The 17124-nt window shown below is 48.7% G+C and overlaps 1 protein-coding gene across 3 annotated transcripts in view; it reads left to right on the plus strand.

The window, feature by feature from the left end:
- The window catches only part of LOC118778055 (RIMS-binding protein 2-like), a 59603-nt gene that overhangs the window by 21695 nt on the left and 20784 nt on the right, over positions 1-17124 (plus strand). Inside the window, exons 1-5 of one of the 3 annotated variants that reach the window (XM_036529375.1) lie at positions 1353-1570; positions 11313-11402; positions 14046-14169; positions 16439-16550; positions 17073-17123. The gene's annotated coding sequence lies outside the window, so the exon portion shown is untranslated. Of the gene's footprint in view, positions 1-1352; positions 1571-11312; positions 11403-14045; positions 14170-16438; positions 16551-17072; position 17124 lie in introns of those variants that run through there. The other 2 variants (XM_036529374.1, XM_036529376.1) reach the window with 2 other exon arrangements.

Consider the following 17124-nt stretch of genomic DNA (forward strand, 5'->3'; position numbering starts at 1 on the left):
GAAAATTAAATTAATACAACGCTTGACGTTTCTGTGTCATGCTGTGTGTATGTGTGCATTCATACACATACAGTACATGAAGTGTATGTCTGTGTGTCTGGATATATGTGTGCATATTTGTGTAAGTGTGTGTGTGCACAGGTGTTCACTTATGTATGTGCACATTTGTGTCCAGGTGTGTCTGTGTGTGTGTGTGTGTGTGTGTTTTTTTGTGAGTGTCTGTGTGTGTGTGTGTGTGTGTGTGTGTGTGTGTGTGTGCGTGTGTGTGTGCGTGTGTGTGTGCGTGTGTGTGTGTGTGTGTGTTTGTGAGTGTCTGTGTGTGTGTGTGTGTGTGTGTGTGTGTGTGTGTGTGTGTGTGTGTGTGTGTGTGTGTGTTGCAGATTTGGGTCTGAGGCAAACCCCTGCCTGGAGCAGCAGTAATCCCCTGCTGAGTGACCAGGTCTCACATGTCAGGCTGACTGGAGATTTTGCCCCAGGGTCCTATTGCCCCACTGCTACTACACCCTCCTTTGCCAGAGGTAATGAGCACTGGTCCAGGATCAGTGTGTATGCCAAGGAAAAGAGTGCGCTGGTACTGACAGCATGGGGTTACCGTCTGCATCACTGTCCACAGAGCTGTGTCCTCACCAGCTCATTTAGCTGGGCCTGTGCGGCTGGAAGTGTGATGTGTGGAGGAGTCCAATCTCAAGACTTCTGGAGTGCCAAATCAAAAAAAGATTCAGCTGAGAAAAAAACGCACACCTTCCTTACTCATTTCATAACACCTTTGGATCAACTGAGGAGGGAAGTCAGGAGGAAGCCAGCGCTGATTAGATATTTGCAGGGCAGAGCGTTGGGGATGTGGAGCGTTTCCAGCGCAGCTTTAGTGGGGACGGGCTATAGGGCAAGTAGCTTTAATCAAGCGTTTGGCCTAATTAGCTGCCTCCAGTCTGCCTTGCATCAACGCGGGGCTAGGGGGAAATCCCCCCTGCCCCCAACCCAACCCGCGCACACACACACACACACACACACACACCCCATGCCTACATACGCACACACTCACTAACATCCCTCGCTTACACACACCCCCCTCGCTTACACATGCACACACACACACACACACCCCTGTGCCTATACACACACTCACACACACACGCATGCATGCACGCACATACACTCACACACATACGCACACGCTCACACTCACACTCACACACACACACACACACACTCACATTCATGCACACATTCACACACACACACACACACACACACACACACTCACACACACAGCCATCAGCAGGCAGCCGCTGCAGGGTTGGCTCCGGCTGGCAGCGGGGAGGTTACTTCTGCATGGCGGATCTGCAGCGTGCTGCCGAGCTTCGGTCCCCAGAGGAGCTCAGCTGTGCTGGAGGAGCAGCAGGAGGAGGAGCAGGAGGAGCAGGAGGAGGAGACGCGTGTCTGCGAGCCGCGGCTCCCACTATCACTGCCTCTGCCTGACATTTTACAGAGAGCGAGGGAGAGAGAGGGAGGAGGGAGAAATACAATCATCTTTCCTGTCAAAATGATGCAGAGCGTGGGAGCTTAGACGGTAAAGCCAGCTCTTCTCCCCTTTTCTTTCTCTCTCTCACGTTCTCCCGCTCTCGCTGTCCTTCTCTCTCTGCCTGTCTCCCTCTCCATCTACATCTCTTTCTCTCTCCGCCTCTCCCTCTCCCTCTCTGTCTGCATCTCTCTTTCCCCCCATGTGTATGTCTGCTCTTCCTGCGTTCCTCTGTCTCCTTGTCCGTCTCTCTCTCCCTCCCCCTTTGCCCATCTCTGTAAGCGTGACTCTGTGCTTTGTGTGGCGAGGGCTGTCTGAGGGGTAAGCAGTGCATGCTGGGAGAGTGGGCGGCCGTGGCCGGCAGATAGGAGCTTTCCGCCGTGACTCAGTGCAGACTCAGTGCAGGGTGCTGCCGGCGGTGCTTTGTCACCGGTCGGCGCACGGCGTGGGGAGTTCGCTCCCTCTGCCCGCTCACACATGGTGCCGCGCACCGGCTCATTCACGGCACAGACCGTTCTCAGCCTGAAACCACTTTATCAGTCTTTATTAATTTTTTTTTAATTTTTGTGTATTTTTGAATCGTGGTAATGACGGTCGAGGAGCGGAGCTTGTGTTTTGAGGGCAGCTTGCTGGCAGCGTGGTTGCCATGGAAACACTGGGGGTGGGGGGGGGGGGGTGTCACCCTCGCTGCTCAGAGGTGGCACCTGATACCCGCCAGCGATCGATCGAAACCGCAACTCTGTCTGTGTCCTGGAGTCCTTCTACAAGCAGAAGTGGCTGTGACCACCACTCACTTATGTGGCTGTTGTGGGAGATAAAGGTCCTGTGCTTAAACAGGGCTGTAACATGGGCAGGGAAATTTTGTGGCAGCTGGGGTGGGAGGTTGCAGGCTCCAGTCCTGAGGTGGAAGAGGGCTGTCTGCTTAGGGTGAGTGTGCTGTGTTTAGCCTCCACTCCAGGCCTTCAACAGTTGAAGGGGGTTGTGAGAGGTGAGAGTGGGTTTCGGGAAAAGCACTTACTGTTGTCTTCCGGGTGACACAGCTGTTTACAGATTCCTCTCTCTCTCCGAAAGGGTGTGTGACAGACCTTATTTACTCATGTTTCCGGTCAGAATAAAATCGCTGGTAATGACAGTGAAAGTCACGGCCTTTTTCGGTGTGGCTCTGCAGAAGCTGTAAACTCCCCCGGGCTCCGATGCTTCGGGCTGAACACTGATCTGGGAACAGCCTGCACGGGATCGCCTCTCCCATCGGCGCCGCTTCCTCACGCGTCACTGCTGCTGTGAACGCAGTTTCGCTCGGCATCAGGGCCACATCAGCAGCGCCCCGACGCCCTACCAGCCTCCCAGCCTCCAGCGCAGACGGCCCATCTGCACGCTTTCTTCTGCAGTCTGCTCTCTGCTCGAGTGCGCCCGCGCTCAGCCTCCCTCTGAGGGATAAACCCTCAGCTCCACGGGTTTATGATTCACTGGATGTGTCTAAATCTGCTGTTTTACGGGGTGCTACGTTGCCTAGCAGACGCTCCTATGCAGAGTGACTTGCATATCATCCGCGTTACTCAGCCAGATCTTCACGGAAGTGATTCTGGTTAAGCGCTTTGCCCGCGGGTACAACAGCTGTGTCCCACCTGGGCATCAAACCAGCAACCTCAGGGGTTATGAGCCCTGCACCTTACCACCATGCCACACTGCGCCACAGTAATGGCATCTATGTCATGCTGTTTTACAGAGGCACCGGAGCAGTGAGAGTACTGTAGCCAGCAGAATAACTGGGCAAATAATTCACAGAGTTATTAATGCTGATGTTCGATGAGGCTTCCTGAGACAGTTAGAGAGGGTGGCTTGTGTTGACCTGAGGGCAGACATCGCTGTACAATTACCAGCCGGAGCTGTGAAACAGCAAGTTGTTGAGAAGAAAGATGAGGAGAGGTTTTCATGGGTGTATTAATTAATTGGTAAACTAATGTATTCAAATTGGTTCATTAAGGGGACATTGATACAAAGTTTTACTATGCCTTTAGGACTGGGGGTGTTGGTGGGGGGGGGGTCACAAGGTGTTAAACAGAGAGAAGAAGAGGAGGAACGAGATAAGCTGGAGGGCAGAACAGAGGGTCCTGTGTCCTGTTCCTCTGTGTGTGTGTGTGTGTGTGTGTGTGTGTGTGTGTGTGTGTGTGTGTGTGTGTGTGTGTGTGCGTGCGTGCACGTATGTGTTCGTGCTGATATGTCTGTGTGTCTGTATTCACTCCTCTCAGTGCTGACAAGAAATCAATCGCTACGGCAACACTGGGGCAGAGCATCATGGGATCTAATGGTTGAAAGGCTTGTGAGATCTGGGCAGGAAAAGAGAAAAGGAACAGAGAGAATCAGCCACCATCTGCTTTTTAAAATATCACAGACAGAGACAGAGAGAACTAAAGAAGCGGGAGGCAGAGAGAAAATAAAAGAGAGAGATTTGCATGTGGCAGCATTGGCAACATGGCTTTGGTTTGTCCGGGCAATAAAGCACTGTTTGAGCTGAGTGGGGTTTAATTTATAGGCTGTAGAGTAGAACAGAAATTGAAATAGACAAAGCAGACACTTACAGGCTTCTGTGACAGAGAGATAGACACACAGCTGTCTCATGCAGCTGCCTCTTCTGCAAAGACACACAGACAGAGACATATGCACATGCAGACAGACAAACAGATAGAGTGGTACCAGAGCTCAGTCAGAAAGAGGGGGGTGGGGGTTGGCTTGTCCTGACACCCCAGGTGGCATCCACTCCCCCATCTCCAGATGAGGGTGAAAGAGGGGGTGACTTTTTTGCCCTCATTCACATTATAAGGCTGCCAGTCTAGTAGTAGTATTAGAGAGAATGCACCAAAAGCTCACAACTTTACAAAGAGACACAAAACTAGACCAGCACCATCTTTCTGTCATTGCTGGTGAATGAAGATGTGAAGGCCTTAATGCTCTTTGTTACAAAATGGATATTTGAAATGGACTAACAGTGTGTTTCATTAGAAGTTTCATATCACTTCTTTTCAGCAGTTGGACAGAAAACACAGTTTCCTTTCAAACTGAAAAATATTTGAAGTTCTAAAAAATTAGCACAGTCACGTTATAAGCCTACAGAAGCCTGGAGGCAGGAGGATATTGCTCCACAGGGGAGCCCAGGCTGAATCTTTGTTTTGCTTTGCGCAGGAGAGAAGTCAACGATAAACAAGTGACACTTTCGTAGAAGAGCCAAGGGAGACAAATGGAAGATGGCAGACTCCGGTGAGTCAAGTTTTGTGAACTGTTCTTTCTGTCCGTTCATGAGGGACACGTGACGGGTTGTCCACCTTCGAAACGAGCAGGGAACGTCTGCAAAGAAGAAGAAGAGGAAGCGGAATGAAAGGAAAAGGAGCATTAGCCGCGGAAACCCCAGCTTTGGTTCCTGTTTGCGCTGGCAGATGTTTGCGGGTACGCGGCGAAAGGAGACGACCGCTCGAATGCGCTGCTCATGCGCGGGTTCCCTGCGCTGGGCTTGTGAAGTACATCCTGATGTGAGCGTTTGCTACTGCATGCTGCTCTTTTTTACCGCGCTCCGACCCCCCCCACACACACCCCCTCTTCTCCTGCTTCACTGCGCCTCCTCCACATCCCGAGGGCGCTTTTCTGCGAGGGGGGGGGGGGGGGTGTTAACGTCATCGCCACCGCGGGTGCCCCTCAGCCAGCCTGCTCCCCCAGGAACAGGAAAAGGAGAGGAGGGGGTGGGGGGGGGTGGCGAAAATGACGGCAGCGTGCAGAACATAATCCCTCCTGACTGCCTCAGCTCAGCGGGCTTTTCCTCGCTGTAATGGTGAAACTGGCCCAGGGTACTTCATCCTCTGCGTTACAGAGAGCTTCGCAGGTGCTGCTCTGAAAACAGGTGACCCCAAAACCCGGCCCTGCCGCACGCCGTGTAATAAATGTGGCCTGTTTGCTAAAACTGTGCTGCTGCACAGAGGTCAAATTCTGAGGCCAAAAGCCTCCTTGGGATCATATTTCAGCTTCCACTCTTCAGGCTATGGCAGTCTTTGGCCAGCAGATATTTCCTCCGGCTCTTGCACCTCAGCAGAGTAACAGGAGAAATTCACAGGACTGGCCCTGTCCTCCCCGGCTGCTGTGTCTCCAGCAGCAGCGAGAGTGGGCATTTCTGCTGTCTGAGGATTGCACAGAAATAGCAGGGGATGTGGGCAGCTCCAGGGAAACATGATCCAACAAGTGCCGAAAAGCCTTGCTGCCCAGCAGATTTCAAAGGAAATGAACACTTAGCCTCTCCATGGTGCTGCCTCTTTTATACAGCACCCTCGAGTGAAAATACAACACTATGAATAGCCTATAGAAGACTACCGGGTGCCACAGCAACATTATGAAGTGCCCACAAAAGGCTATGTAGTGCTCGTATGGTGCTATGTAGTGCCTATACAGCATTATGTCATGCTACTATGACATCATGGAATGCCCACAGAAGATGAAAGAGTGTAGCAGCTCTATGACACTATGCAGTGACTATAGAATTCTACATATTGGGCTGCATTGCATAAGGGTAGCAATGTGGCACAGTGGTAAGGAGCAGGGCTCATAATCAAAAGGTTGCTGGTTTAGACCAAATGGCTTGGGCAAGGTACTTAACCCACAGTTGCCTCAGTAACTGCTCAGCTGTATAAATGGATAAAATTGTAAGCTATGTTACATACTGTGCCCATACAACAGCGTGCAATGTCTGTAGAATATTATAGTAGTGCCTGAACAACACCATGCAATGTCTATAGAACGCCATGCTAGTGCCTGTTCAACATTATGTGATGTTTATAGAATACTTTAGTAGTGTGTGAATGACACTATGTAGTGCCGCTATGACGGTACACTGTGTCTACACTGTGAGAGTAAGGAGTGCCCACTAGAGCTGGGGTCAATTCACTTTCAATTCAGTCAGTCAAGGAATTAACTGAAATTCAATTCAGGAGCTGAAAAAAAAATCTTCATTGAAGATCACGGGGGGATTTTTCAATTCACAAATTGAATTTTGATCCATTTCTGGCATTGAATGAACTGTAATGGCATCAGCCCCAAACTCTAGTGTCCAGATAGCAATGTTCCGTTCTGAAAAAAGCAGCTTCTAAACTGAGGTTGGAGAAAGTGCAGCTGGCAGTTGGATGAAAGTCTGAGTCTGTTCCTGAGGAGAAATATTGCCACTTATATGCCTTGGACACAGCTTCTGCAGTGCTGTTTGAGTAATCCTTGAGTAACTCCATAATATTTGTGTGTGTGTGTGTGTGTGTGTGTGTGTGTGTGTGTGTGTGTGTGTGTGTGTGTGTGTAAAGACGAGTGTATGCAGACCTTTGTGCCCGTACAGTATCTTCACTCAGAGATTTGCCTTGAGTTTTTACTCTCACTAACAGGCTTTTGAAATGCCAGCCTGTGTGACAGGAAACTAAACAAAAAAAAAAAAAATCAGAGACACTGGGGTGCTTCAGAGGCGGCAGTTACACAACACACATCCAAGATGGCTTCCTCCGGAGCTCCAGAGCTCCCCGGCAGCCTGCTGACACCAGAGTCCCCATTTCACCTCGGCTCCGCTTTATTTTACCTTCTTTTTGTTACTCTCTTTGCTGACGCCCACGTTCAGGCGAATTGTGATGAATTATTGAGATGAATTGTGTTCCCCTGTCTCACTCCTCCACTGAATGGGAGTGGCAATGTCACACAGACGTTATGGAACTGGGCTTGTCACCAGAGGGTTGCGGGTTTGACTCCCAGGGTGTTGCTGTTGTATCCTTGCGGAAGGCGTATAACCTTAATCAGTTTGGTTAATCTCCAGCTGATTATGATAAGCAAAAAAAAAAAAAGATTTTGATTTGAATTCTGTATATGAATTGCTCTGGTTCTGGGCAAATAGGCTACATTAACATTAACAACGTCACGTTTGACATTTTAACCCCACAGTGTTAATTGGTTGTAACCCTGTTGTCCTAACTGGTGCATCTCCACGGCACCTGCTGCTAAGTGTATTTGCCCTTCACACACTCCATCAAAAGGGCATGGAGCTCATCAGAGACTTCCCACGGCTCCCTGTTCATTAAAGCTACTGTAAATCTTCACTGGGTGTCATCATTACTGTGACCTCCCCCCCCCCCCGGCGGTGTTCAAAAGGGGACCCCGCAGGAGGGCCCTTGTCCCAAAAAGCTGTTCCTGAGGCCGCGGTTCATTAGCCTCTAAGCGGCGGCGGCGGCTTTTCAAACCCCGAAAGTCTCTGGATCCGGATCAAATGCTGCCGATGGTGAGCGTGAGACCCCTGGGGGGCGGGGTGTGACGGATGGAGGCGGACGCAGGTGGTGCCAAGGAGAGGCTGCCTCTTTCCGGGGCATCAGACAGCAGCTGCCTCGTCCTCGGCAGGGGGACAGAGGCGCGTTGAGCGAGGCGCGTTGAGACAGCGCGTTGCACAGTCCATTTCCCCCTCCCCTGCGCTTACGCGCCTCTGCATCTCCCCGTGGGGCAACGAGAGGCGGGGTTAACCGAATCTTTTCACAGTTCACCACGCGGGGATTTTTTTTTTCTTCCTAACACTGCCGCTTGCGCTGCCGTCGCCCCCGGTTACGGCCTCGGCGGAGTTTGGGCCCCGCTGGGGCGCAGCGTAAGACGCTGTTGACTCATGTACTCTGCCCGCTCATGCGTAAACAGCCTCCTCAGCGCCACGTGTCGGCGGACGCATTCCTCAGGTACGCCGCTCTTCCCCTCAGAGATTTGTCCCGATTACATCTTCATCGTGAGTTTGAGAGAGGGTAATGTCGGAGGATTAACTGAAGCGGTCCTGTTAGTTTGATTGTGTGGCATCTTGCTGCTTGAGAGCATTTTTCACGCTGAAGCCCTGATTACACTCAATGAGCCAGAATAAAAAGGCTGAATTGTTGGAGTGCTAGGCCTGGAGGTAGCACGCAGCTCATCCATATGAAAACATTCCCACCTATCGGTGGTGCTTATTCACACTTTCAGTGCTTTTGTGTTTGTAACTATAGCGAATAAAAACCAGTCCAGCCCTCCCACCCCCTCTTTCCTGACCCCGGAGGGGAAGTCGCAGTGTCACGGCATAGTTCGGAGCCTGTTGAGACTGTGACATTTTCCCCCCAGGTGCATTCTCTGCGTTCAGCAGGTGTCATAACAACCCCCGCGGCGGAGCAGTTTGGAGCTGTCCGCTTCAGCACCTGCAGGTCTGAAAAGAGTCTCCCTCCCAGCAGGGACAGAGTGAGCCTCTCACCGCCACTGTGCAGCACCGTGCTGCGACTTCCGGAAGAGGTCTAACCTTCAGGCTCTCGGTGGATTTCTGGAGGCGTCACCTTTTCACCGGGCTGCACTGTTGAAACCCCAAACAGCTTGCTTATTAAATGTCTCCCCTAGATCCTGTAGATCAGAATCAGACTTTATTTGCCAAGAATGTTTCTACACATACCAGGAATTTGACTTGGTTCCAGTGTATCTCATAGTGCTTGCATACAACATCAAAGTGACAACAACAACAGCGTTACAACAAACAGAAACAGTAGTGCAGGACACGTACATGGTTTCACTCTGGGTCACATGATGTGTCTGTGGCCTCCGGATGAAGACAGCAGAGGGAGAGATGTTTTGTTGTGCCACCGCTGCTGGAACCGCGCAGAAATACCTCAGATTCCCGGATTAACCCCTCGGGCTGTGTGTGGGAGAGAGATGCTCACGCAGAGAGATCCACTCTCGGCTTCTGGGGGGGGGGGGGGGGGGGCGCAGACAGTGAGGCTGGCAGAGTCCCAAAATCTCTTTCCCTTACACCCTGTAGAAACACTCCTGAACACAGAACATAAAGCACTCTGGATCAGATTTTTACCTTTTACTGACTGGGTTGTAGTCACCATGTTGAATCGGTTGTTTTGCAAACTTTTATAGTGCTATTAACGCTATAATATTAATTAGGTTGTAACATACATTTTTACTGGTCTGTCGAATTAGTTTTAATTCATGTACTGGTGTGGTACCTCTGTTTCTTCTGTTTACAAGGCTATAATGTAAGTTTTACAGTGCAATTATCAATGTCTTTGTACACTATCACCCATATATTTGGACTACACTGTCGACATGGTAGTCTCCTTGCAAAGTTACATAAAAGACGATATGTAATGAACATGAAATAAGGTCTGCAACTCTGCGAGTGAGACCCAGACCCCTGTTCTCATCACACAACCCAATGGCTACTGTTATTAGTAATTGAGCTAAATGCAGATTGCCCCTGGCACAATGACGTTAGCTAACCAAAGACTTAGATAGCGCTAGCCTAAGGTTACTCAGCTCCACACATAACTCACACAGGCTTTTACTCCCAGCTCTGCGACAAATGTGTGAACTTTGGTATCAATATCCTGCGAACTAGATCTTTAGGGCATCTTTTTCCTAATAGAGCCCTCAGCTGTGGTCATGTGAGCTTGTGAAATGCAGCTCTGGTGTCCAGATTTTTACTGTGTCTCCCATAAAGGCAGTGGTGTGGGATTGTAACCCAAAGGGTTCATGACCCAAGACATGGCGGTTGGGTTCCCTAGAAGGGCTGTGCTGCTGTGCCCTTGAGCGAAGTCTTTAATATTTACTGCTTCAGTAAAATGCCCTCCTGCATAAATAGATGATAAACAGTAGGAGTTATTCTGGATAAGTGCCAGGCAAATAATTTAAGGCACCATTTTACTGCAGAGGTGTTGGTTCCATCCTTTTCCTCGGATTTAACTGGGTGGACAGTTAACGCGTATCAGACGCAAATGCGCTGTATATTTATTAAATATACAGAAGTCCATATTAGTGCTCCCACATGTCTCTGACTGAGTAGCCGTGAACCTAAAAGCAGGTCTTCCTACAGTTAGGTCCGTGGTGCATGTTAACAATACCATACTTTTCTCAGCTGTGTTGGTGCATGTTAGCAATACCATACTTTTCTCAGCTGTGTTGGTGCATGTTAGCAATACCATACTTTTCTCAGCTGTGTTGGTGCATGTTAACAATACCATACTTTTCTCAGCTGTGTTCAGTGCTTTGTCAGCAGTCACACAGGTGAGGCTGTAATAACACCAGGTGCATTGTGGGATAGTGACTCTCCCTCTCTTCCATCTCCACAGATTCTCAGCTAGTGGAATCGGGCTCCTCCCCCCTTGTGTCATAGGCTTGGTGGGTGTTTACCAGAGCTCAGTCAGCCCCTCTGATTGGCTGATTATATGGCTTATTGGGGATCAGTCAGTCTGACTGGCTGTTTAGCTGTTTTGTCACTCCCTTGCTAAGTATTACTGTGTTACTATGAATTCTTAGCTAATTACTTATGAATGCCATAATGACTGTTATTATTACTGTGTTACTATCAAATCCTGCATTGTTTTTTTTTTCCAGATTACCTCTGGACTTACATCCTCATAAAAATGCTTTGTGACAATTTTATTGTGAAAGGCACTATACCAAATAAAAGTGGATTTATTGATTGCTTTACTTAGTGTTAGCATTCCTCATTCATCCTTTCATCTGTCAGTCATCCCCCCACCCATTCATCCCTCTGTCCAGTCTTCCGTGCTTCCTCCTAGGCAGGGTTTCACACCTCTAGATCTTCTTTCCCCAGAAACAGAGATTCCTCCCGGCGTTCTCTCTTATCACTGGGCATTTCTTCACGATGCATTATGCATGGCCCGTCTCCCGTTTCAGGGTTTAGAGAGGCTTGCTAGCTTGCTCTGGTTTAATCGTGTGTTTCGGGGGAGTGTTTTATACTCTCTCTCTCTCATGTCTTGCCTCACAGGCGATTGAGCTTCAGAGTGCTCCACAGCAGACACACTGCCTGAGCCTACAGCCGGTCCCCCAGGCACTGAGGACAGCGCAGTGTGACCAGGTAACAGCTCACCGCTGCTGAGTGACATCATCCCTTTATGACATCATCAGTGCTGGACGGAACCTTGGGCTGAGGATAATGTGTAGCTCAGGAGTATTAGGTCTCACAGGTGTCTGCATCACAGTGGCTAACGGTATCAATCAGGTGTGACTGAGGGATCAATAACTCTGGTTGTTTTTCTTAGAGAATTCACCTGGTCTAATATTCAATTTCTGTCATAAATATATTCTGACATAAGTCCTGTCTGAAGTTGCTTTTACTTTTTCTGTAGAGTCCCCCCTTCATGCATAGTTGTGTCATTAGTGTGATCATGTGTTTGTGTGTTCATCTGTGCTTGCAATGTGTGTGTGTGCATGAGTGTCTGTGGTGTGTGTGTGTGTGTATCTGCGTATGTGTGTGTGTCTGTATCTGCGTGTGTGTGTGTGTGTGTGTGTGTGCGCATGTGTGTGTGTGTCTGTATCTGCGTGTGTGTGTGTGTGTGTGTGTGCGTGTACATGCATGTGTGTGCGTGTGTGTCTGTCTGCGTGTGTGTGTGCGTGTGCATGCGTGTGTGTGTGTCTGTATCTGCGTGTGTGTGTGTGTGTGTGTGTATGTGTGTGTGTGTGTGTGTGTGTGTGTGTGCTGCCTCATGGTTGTCATCCAGCCGCAGGTGTGTAAGAAGTGGCAGCAGCAGAAGCTCAGTGCTTCACTGCCAGTAATAAGCGGCCTTATCAGCCGTGCTTTTCAGGACTGTCCAGACGACGCTCCCCGCATCCCCACAACACATGTAGCAGAACAAAAGCCAGGCGTCTGTCAAAGGCAGAGCCGGGACAGGGATGAAAGACAGCCAATCACGCGCAGCCGTGCACAGCTGGTGCTGTTTGTCAGGTGTCCGCCGCGTCGGGCAGTGATCAGAGCAGTGTTTAAGCAGCCTTTGAACCCTTCTGGATGCTAACGAGCTCATCGAGCCTCTCCAAGTCTCCCGGGGAGAGGACGCTCCCTTTGTTCTAAGAGAGCGGAGAAACGGTGCCACATGGAAATTCGATATCTGAAATGAATGGCCTCCTGTTATTTCAGAGAAGAAACAAAAAACGATGTCTCAGAATTAGCTTCATCGCTAAACCTGCTTTGTTCTGGGAGCAGGTGTGATTCGATGGCTCGGATGAAGTGGCTGTTACTTTATTGAATCATCGAAGTAACACATTTGAAGGATTCGCCCTCAACAGGGCAAGATTCTCCTCCATTTCCTTTGCTCCTGTAGTGGCAAAAAAAAACTTCCAACATGTTACTTTACATAGCGGTGTCAAACTTAAGACTGGCGTGTGGGACGCAGCTTGCTCAGTAATTACACTACAAAAGGCCCTCTCAATCTCACCACTCATCTCTTTTATGAGGCTTTTGTTTGATGGCAGCAATTCAGTTGTGAATGCTGGGGAGCTGCCAGCGTGCAGACTTTTATCTGCAGATGCCAGACAAACAAATGGATTGAACAATGTTGCCTCTGAACAATAGTAATGCCATATTTTACCTCGGGATCCACAAACGGAGCACAACAAGACCTTCGTCAAACACCGCTGATGTTAGCATTAGCTTCACGCTACCTTTTAGGGAGGTCGACAGCAACGGCTGTGAAGAGACAGATAAAGAAAATCACTCCGACGTTGTTGGTAAATATTTTGAAGTGTTTATTTTTATGAAAGTGAAGGCATGCGTGTGCTGGCAGTTCACTTAGTTGCTTAATTTCTCCCTCTCTCTCTCTCCCTTTATCTCTGTCTTTCTCTGCCTAGCTCTCTTACCCCACCCTCTCTGTTTTTGTGGTACTCTCCTATCTCTCTTTCTCTCAAATTACTTTCTCTCTGTTTCTCTAGTACTTTTCCCTCCATTTTTCTCTCCATCATCTCTTTCTGTCTATATTCTCTCCCTCTCTATTCACTCTCCCTCCTACTTATTCCCTCCCTCTATCTCTTTCTCTCTCTTGCTGTGTTTTTCTCCTGTACCTTGTTCATTCTCACAAAACGAGCACGAGCGTTGCATTAGGAGACAGCAGACAGGCGTAGGTGTGAAAGCTAAAGGAATTAGCATATGGCTCTTCCCTGGCTCTGCTGGCTTCTCTCAGGACTCCTTGAAACATGTCATCTCTTCTGCCCCCTACTGGCCCTGTGTAGAAATGCAGTGCACAGACGTACCATGACACCAATACTGGAATACTTTTCATGCCAAATGCTTCCTAGCACAGCTGGAAATGACAGGTAGCTAGCTGTGTGTAGCTAATGCAGCTAATTAACTACAAGACAAACCACTGCAAAACCTCATTCATGAGACAAGTGATAACTAACCAGTAATATCACAGAGGGACTTTGTAGCAATGGCTGCTTCGAGCACCAAGGTGATGACCAGAGAGCAATTCCAAGGACTAATGAAAAGACTTTAATCACCAGCAGTGGTAGCTCTATTGCTTTCCAGATTTTTAAGCGAGCGCAGTACCCTCAAGAGTGACAAGACTGTGACAAGAGTGTGAATTGAACAGGTCAGGTGGAATCTCGGGGAGATTGTTATACACACCTCCCAGCTGTCTCGTACTAGTTTGAGCAAGAAAGCGGCTTTACTCATACTCTCTCTTCCCCTCTGTCCTTGTCTTTCTCCCCCTCTCATGTCTGCTTTCAGGTAAATCCAGAGTATGTTCAGCTCAGAGAAACCCTAGGCACAGCGACTGAGGAGAAAGACTTTGTCCCTGTGGGAGAAGCCCCAGCTCCCAGACAACCTGGAGAACCTGGAACAGGTGCTGAAGGTGAGTTTCACCATGCAGGTGGTACAGACATCACCCTCTAGTGGAATGTGGGAATAGTACATTCCAAGGCAAATTTTGATCCAGGAAAAAATCAGACAGATGTGGACAGTGGAAAGAGTATGTCTCCCTGCTGCAGTCTAACACCAGGGAGCCTGTCTCTTCCTCCTCAGTGATAGAATTACCAGCTTAAGCTGCAATGTGTTATGGGTAGATGCCAAAGATCTTTTTTCTGACATTTGTTTCTGGCCTTTAGTCGTAGATATTAGAGTCGATAGTAGATGGTAGATAGTACTATCTTTAGGAGTAGATAACGCTTCCTTTTTTGGAAGATAACGCTTTTTGTGCACAAGAAAAAAGCCAAAAAACATGGCTTTAAAAAGAGGTGGTGTGCTACTATACGTTACTAGAGATGTGCAACTCTGACTGAGACAAAATGGCAGATCATGGTGTCGATGGTCTGATAAAGTGATAGCATCTGTACATTAACTAGCCCTGTCTGGGGTGAGCGAAACAGAACTCGGCCGTATCCTGTCATCGCGGGGCGGCTCCGAGCGGGACACCGATGTCGATACTGGATGTGCATTGTGGGAGTAACAGGAAGCTCAGTTTCTTCGGAGGCGAGAGGATTGCATCGTTTGTCATTTTCAGCGGCTTAGTCACCAGCCTGGACGCATGAATTAATTGATTTTCAGTCAGCTCATTTAGTACCTGTCACTGTCCATTACTGCAATCACCACTTAACTGCTTCTGGAAATTCATCCCCTGTAGCACTGCTCTGTGCTTCTCTCTGTGGTGTTTAATTCTTGCAAAGGAAGAGAAGAAAAAGACAAAAAAAAAAGAAAAAGAGAGGCCATAGAGAGGATAAAGAGAGAGCGAGAGAGAGCGAGAGAGAGCGAGAGAGATGGAAGGGGGCAGGGTGAGAGAGGTGTTGGAAAGATTATTTGCACTGTGTATTCAGGGTTTCATGTCTTGCTATTTTTAACACTAAAGAAGCCAACGGAATTGGTGAAGTTTTGGCTGCAAACTGTTACGTAACCTTTACAAAGTTACAGTAGTTCAGCACTGTAAGATTTTTGCAGAGCTGGGATGAGTTTGCAGACTGGATTAGCTCGGTTTTGAGGAAGTAGACATAGATTGTCGCATGAGACAAATTAACCTGAGCCAGTAACATTTTCTCGGCATTATGTCTTTTCTCTACTTGACACTAAAATACATGTTAAAATACATGTTAACATTCTGACTGTCAGTATGGGAGCCCCTCTCTAACCTCCCTCTCTATCTCTGAGGTCCTCAAAGCTGCAGGGAAGTATGGGACACGATCAAGTGCCCTTCTCTTAGGTCAAGTGTATTATTAAGTGTCATTCTATCAAATTCAGTGTATTGTCATCTGCCTTTCCAACAGGTAAAGTGTATTGTCAAGTTCCCTCCACTCAGATCAATTGTCTTGCCCAATACTATAACGACAGTCTTTCAATACAAGTGCAGCTGTTGCATTTATGGATAAAATAAATTGAGATGAACTTGTGTGATTAAGGACTCATTTTACTTGTAGAATATTTCCAATGGAAAGACTGATTAGCGGAACAGCCAATACAGCTAGTTTAGGATTTTCTACATGCTGCCCAATAAATTATTTCACTAAATTAATGTCTTTATATAATTTCTAATAATTTTCTGTAAATCTACACACTGCCCAACCAGGAATCTATCTCCGTCTGTTTCTGTCATTGTACGCCCACAGCTCACAGTGGGGTTTACACACCCCCAGCTCACAGTGGGGTTTACAGAGCCCCCAGCTCACAGTGGGGTTTACACACCCCCAGCTCACAGTGGAGTTTACAGAACCCCCAGTTCACAGTGGGGTTTACACACCCCCAGCTCACAGTGGGGTTTACAGAGCCCCTAGCTCACAGTGGGGTTTACAGAGCCCCCAGCTCACAGTGGATTTTACACACCCCCAGCTCACAGTGGGGTTTACAGAACCCACAGCTCACAGTGGGGTTTACACACCCCCAGCTCACAGTGGGGTTTACAGAACCCACAGCTCACAGTGGATTTTACAGACCCCCAGCTCACAGTGGATTTTACACACCCCCAGCTCACACAATGATGTGACACAGGCCATTGAGCCTGCATTTAGCTTGTGCAAAAAAACCTTCTTGCAACATTTCTGTAATGTAAATGCAATGTTACGCGGTGCGCTGGACGGAAGGCACAGAGATGGGAGTGTGGCCGTAATCTTTCCCCGACGCGCTGCCTCTGCTTGCAGTGTAAGCAGGAGGCCACGGTGCGTCGGCAGCAGCTGAAGCCAGAGCATGAGCACGCCCTGGACGTTCCCAGCACCCAGCACCCAGCAGCAGGACAGCAACCTACTGCAGCAGGTAGGAGGGGCCGTCGGCCTGGCCTCACAGGTGAGGAGGCACCCGAACAAACAGCAAGCCCATCCTGCTCTGACTGGGTACACTGTGGGCCTCGGGGGTTTGGAACGGGGGGGGGATTTTGGCTTGATGTTGTTGTCCCTCTACATCCATGCTGTGTTCATTATTAAAGTTTTAGCCCATCCTAATACACGTCAGTATATGGCCTGACGATATAAGGCTTACATTCAACTCCCTATAATTCCATATTGGATAACTGCATTTTCCGTTTTATCGCACGGTATGCACGTTCTCCCGGTTTAGGTTTAATCTGTTCTCACCTGTTTATTTTGGAATGGAGTGCCGGCTCCACGTCAGAAGGGCTCTCTGACATGGTAAAATAATTGGGGAAAATGATAAAAGCGCTCCTCTGCTCAAAGAGAGATAAGGTAATAGGATGTGGTGTTTGGGTTTGGCCGTTTATATTTTGTCTCTAAAATCTGACGCTCTGCTAAATGAGAACAGTGTTTTGTTCGTGTTTTTAAGGCTCAGGTTGAAGCAGAGAAGGATCAGGAGGCCGCGGCCCACTTGTTAGAGG

This window comes from Megalops cyprinoides, chromosome 5 (genome assembly GCF_013368585.1).
Source record: "Megalops cyprinoides isolate fMegCyp1 chromosome 5, fMegCyp1.pri, whole genome shotgun sequence".
Lineage (NCBI taxonomy): Eukaryota > Metazoa > Chordata > Actinopteri > Elopiformes > Megalopidae > Megalops > Megalops cyprinoides.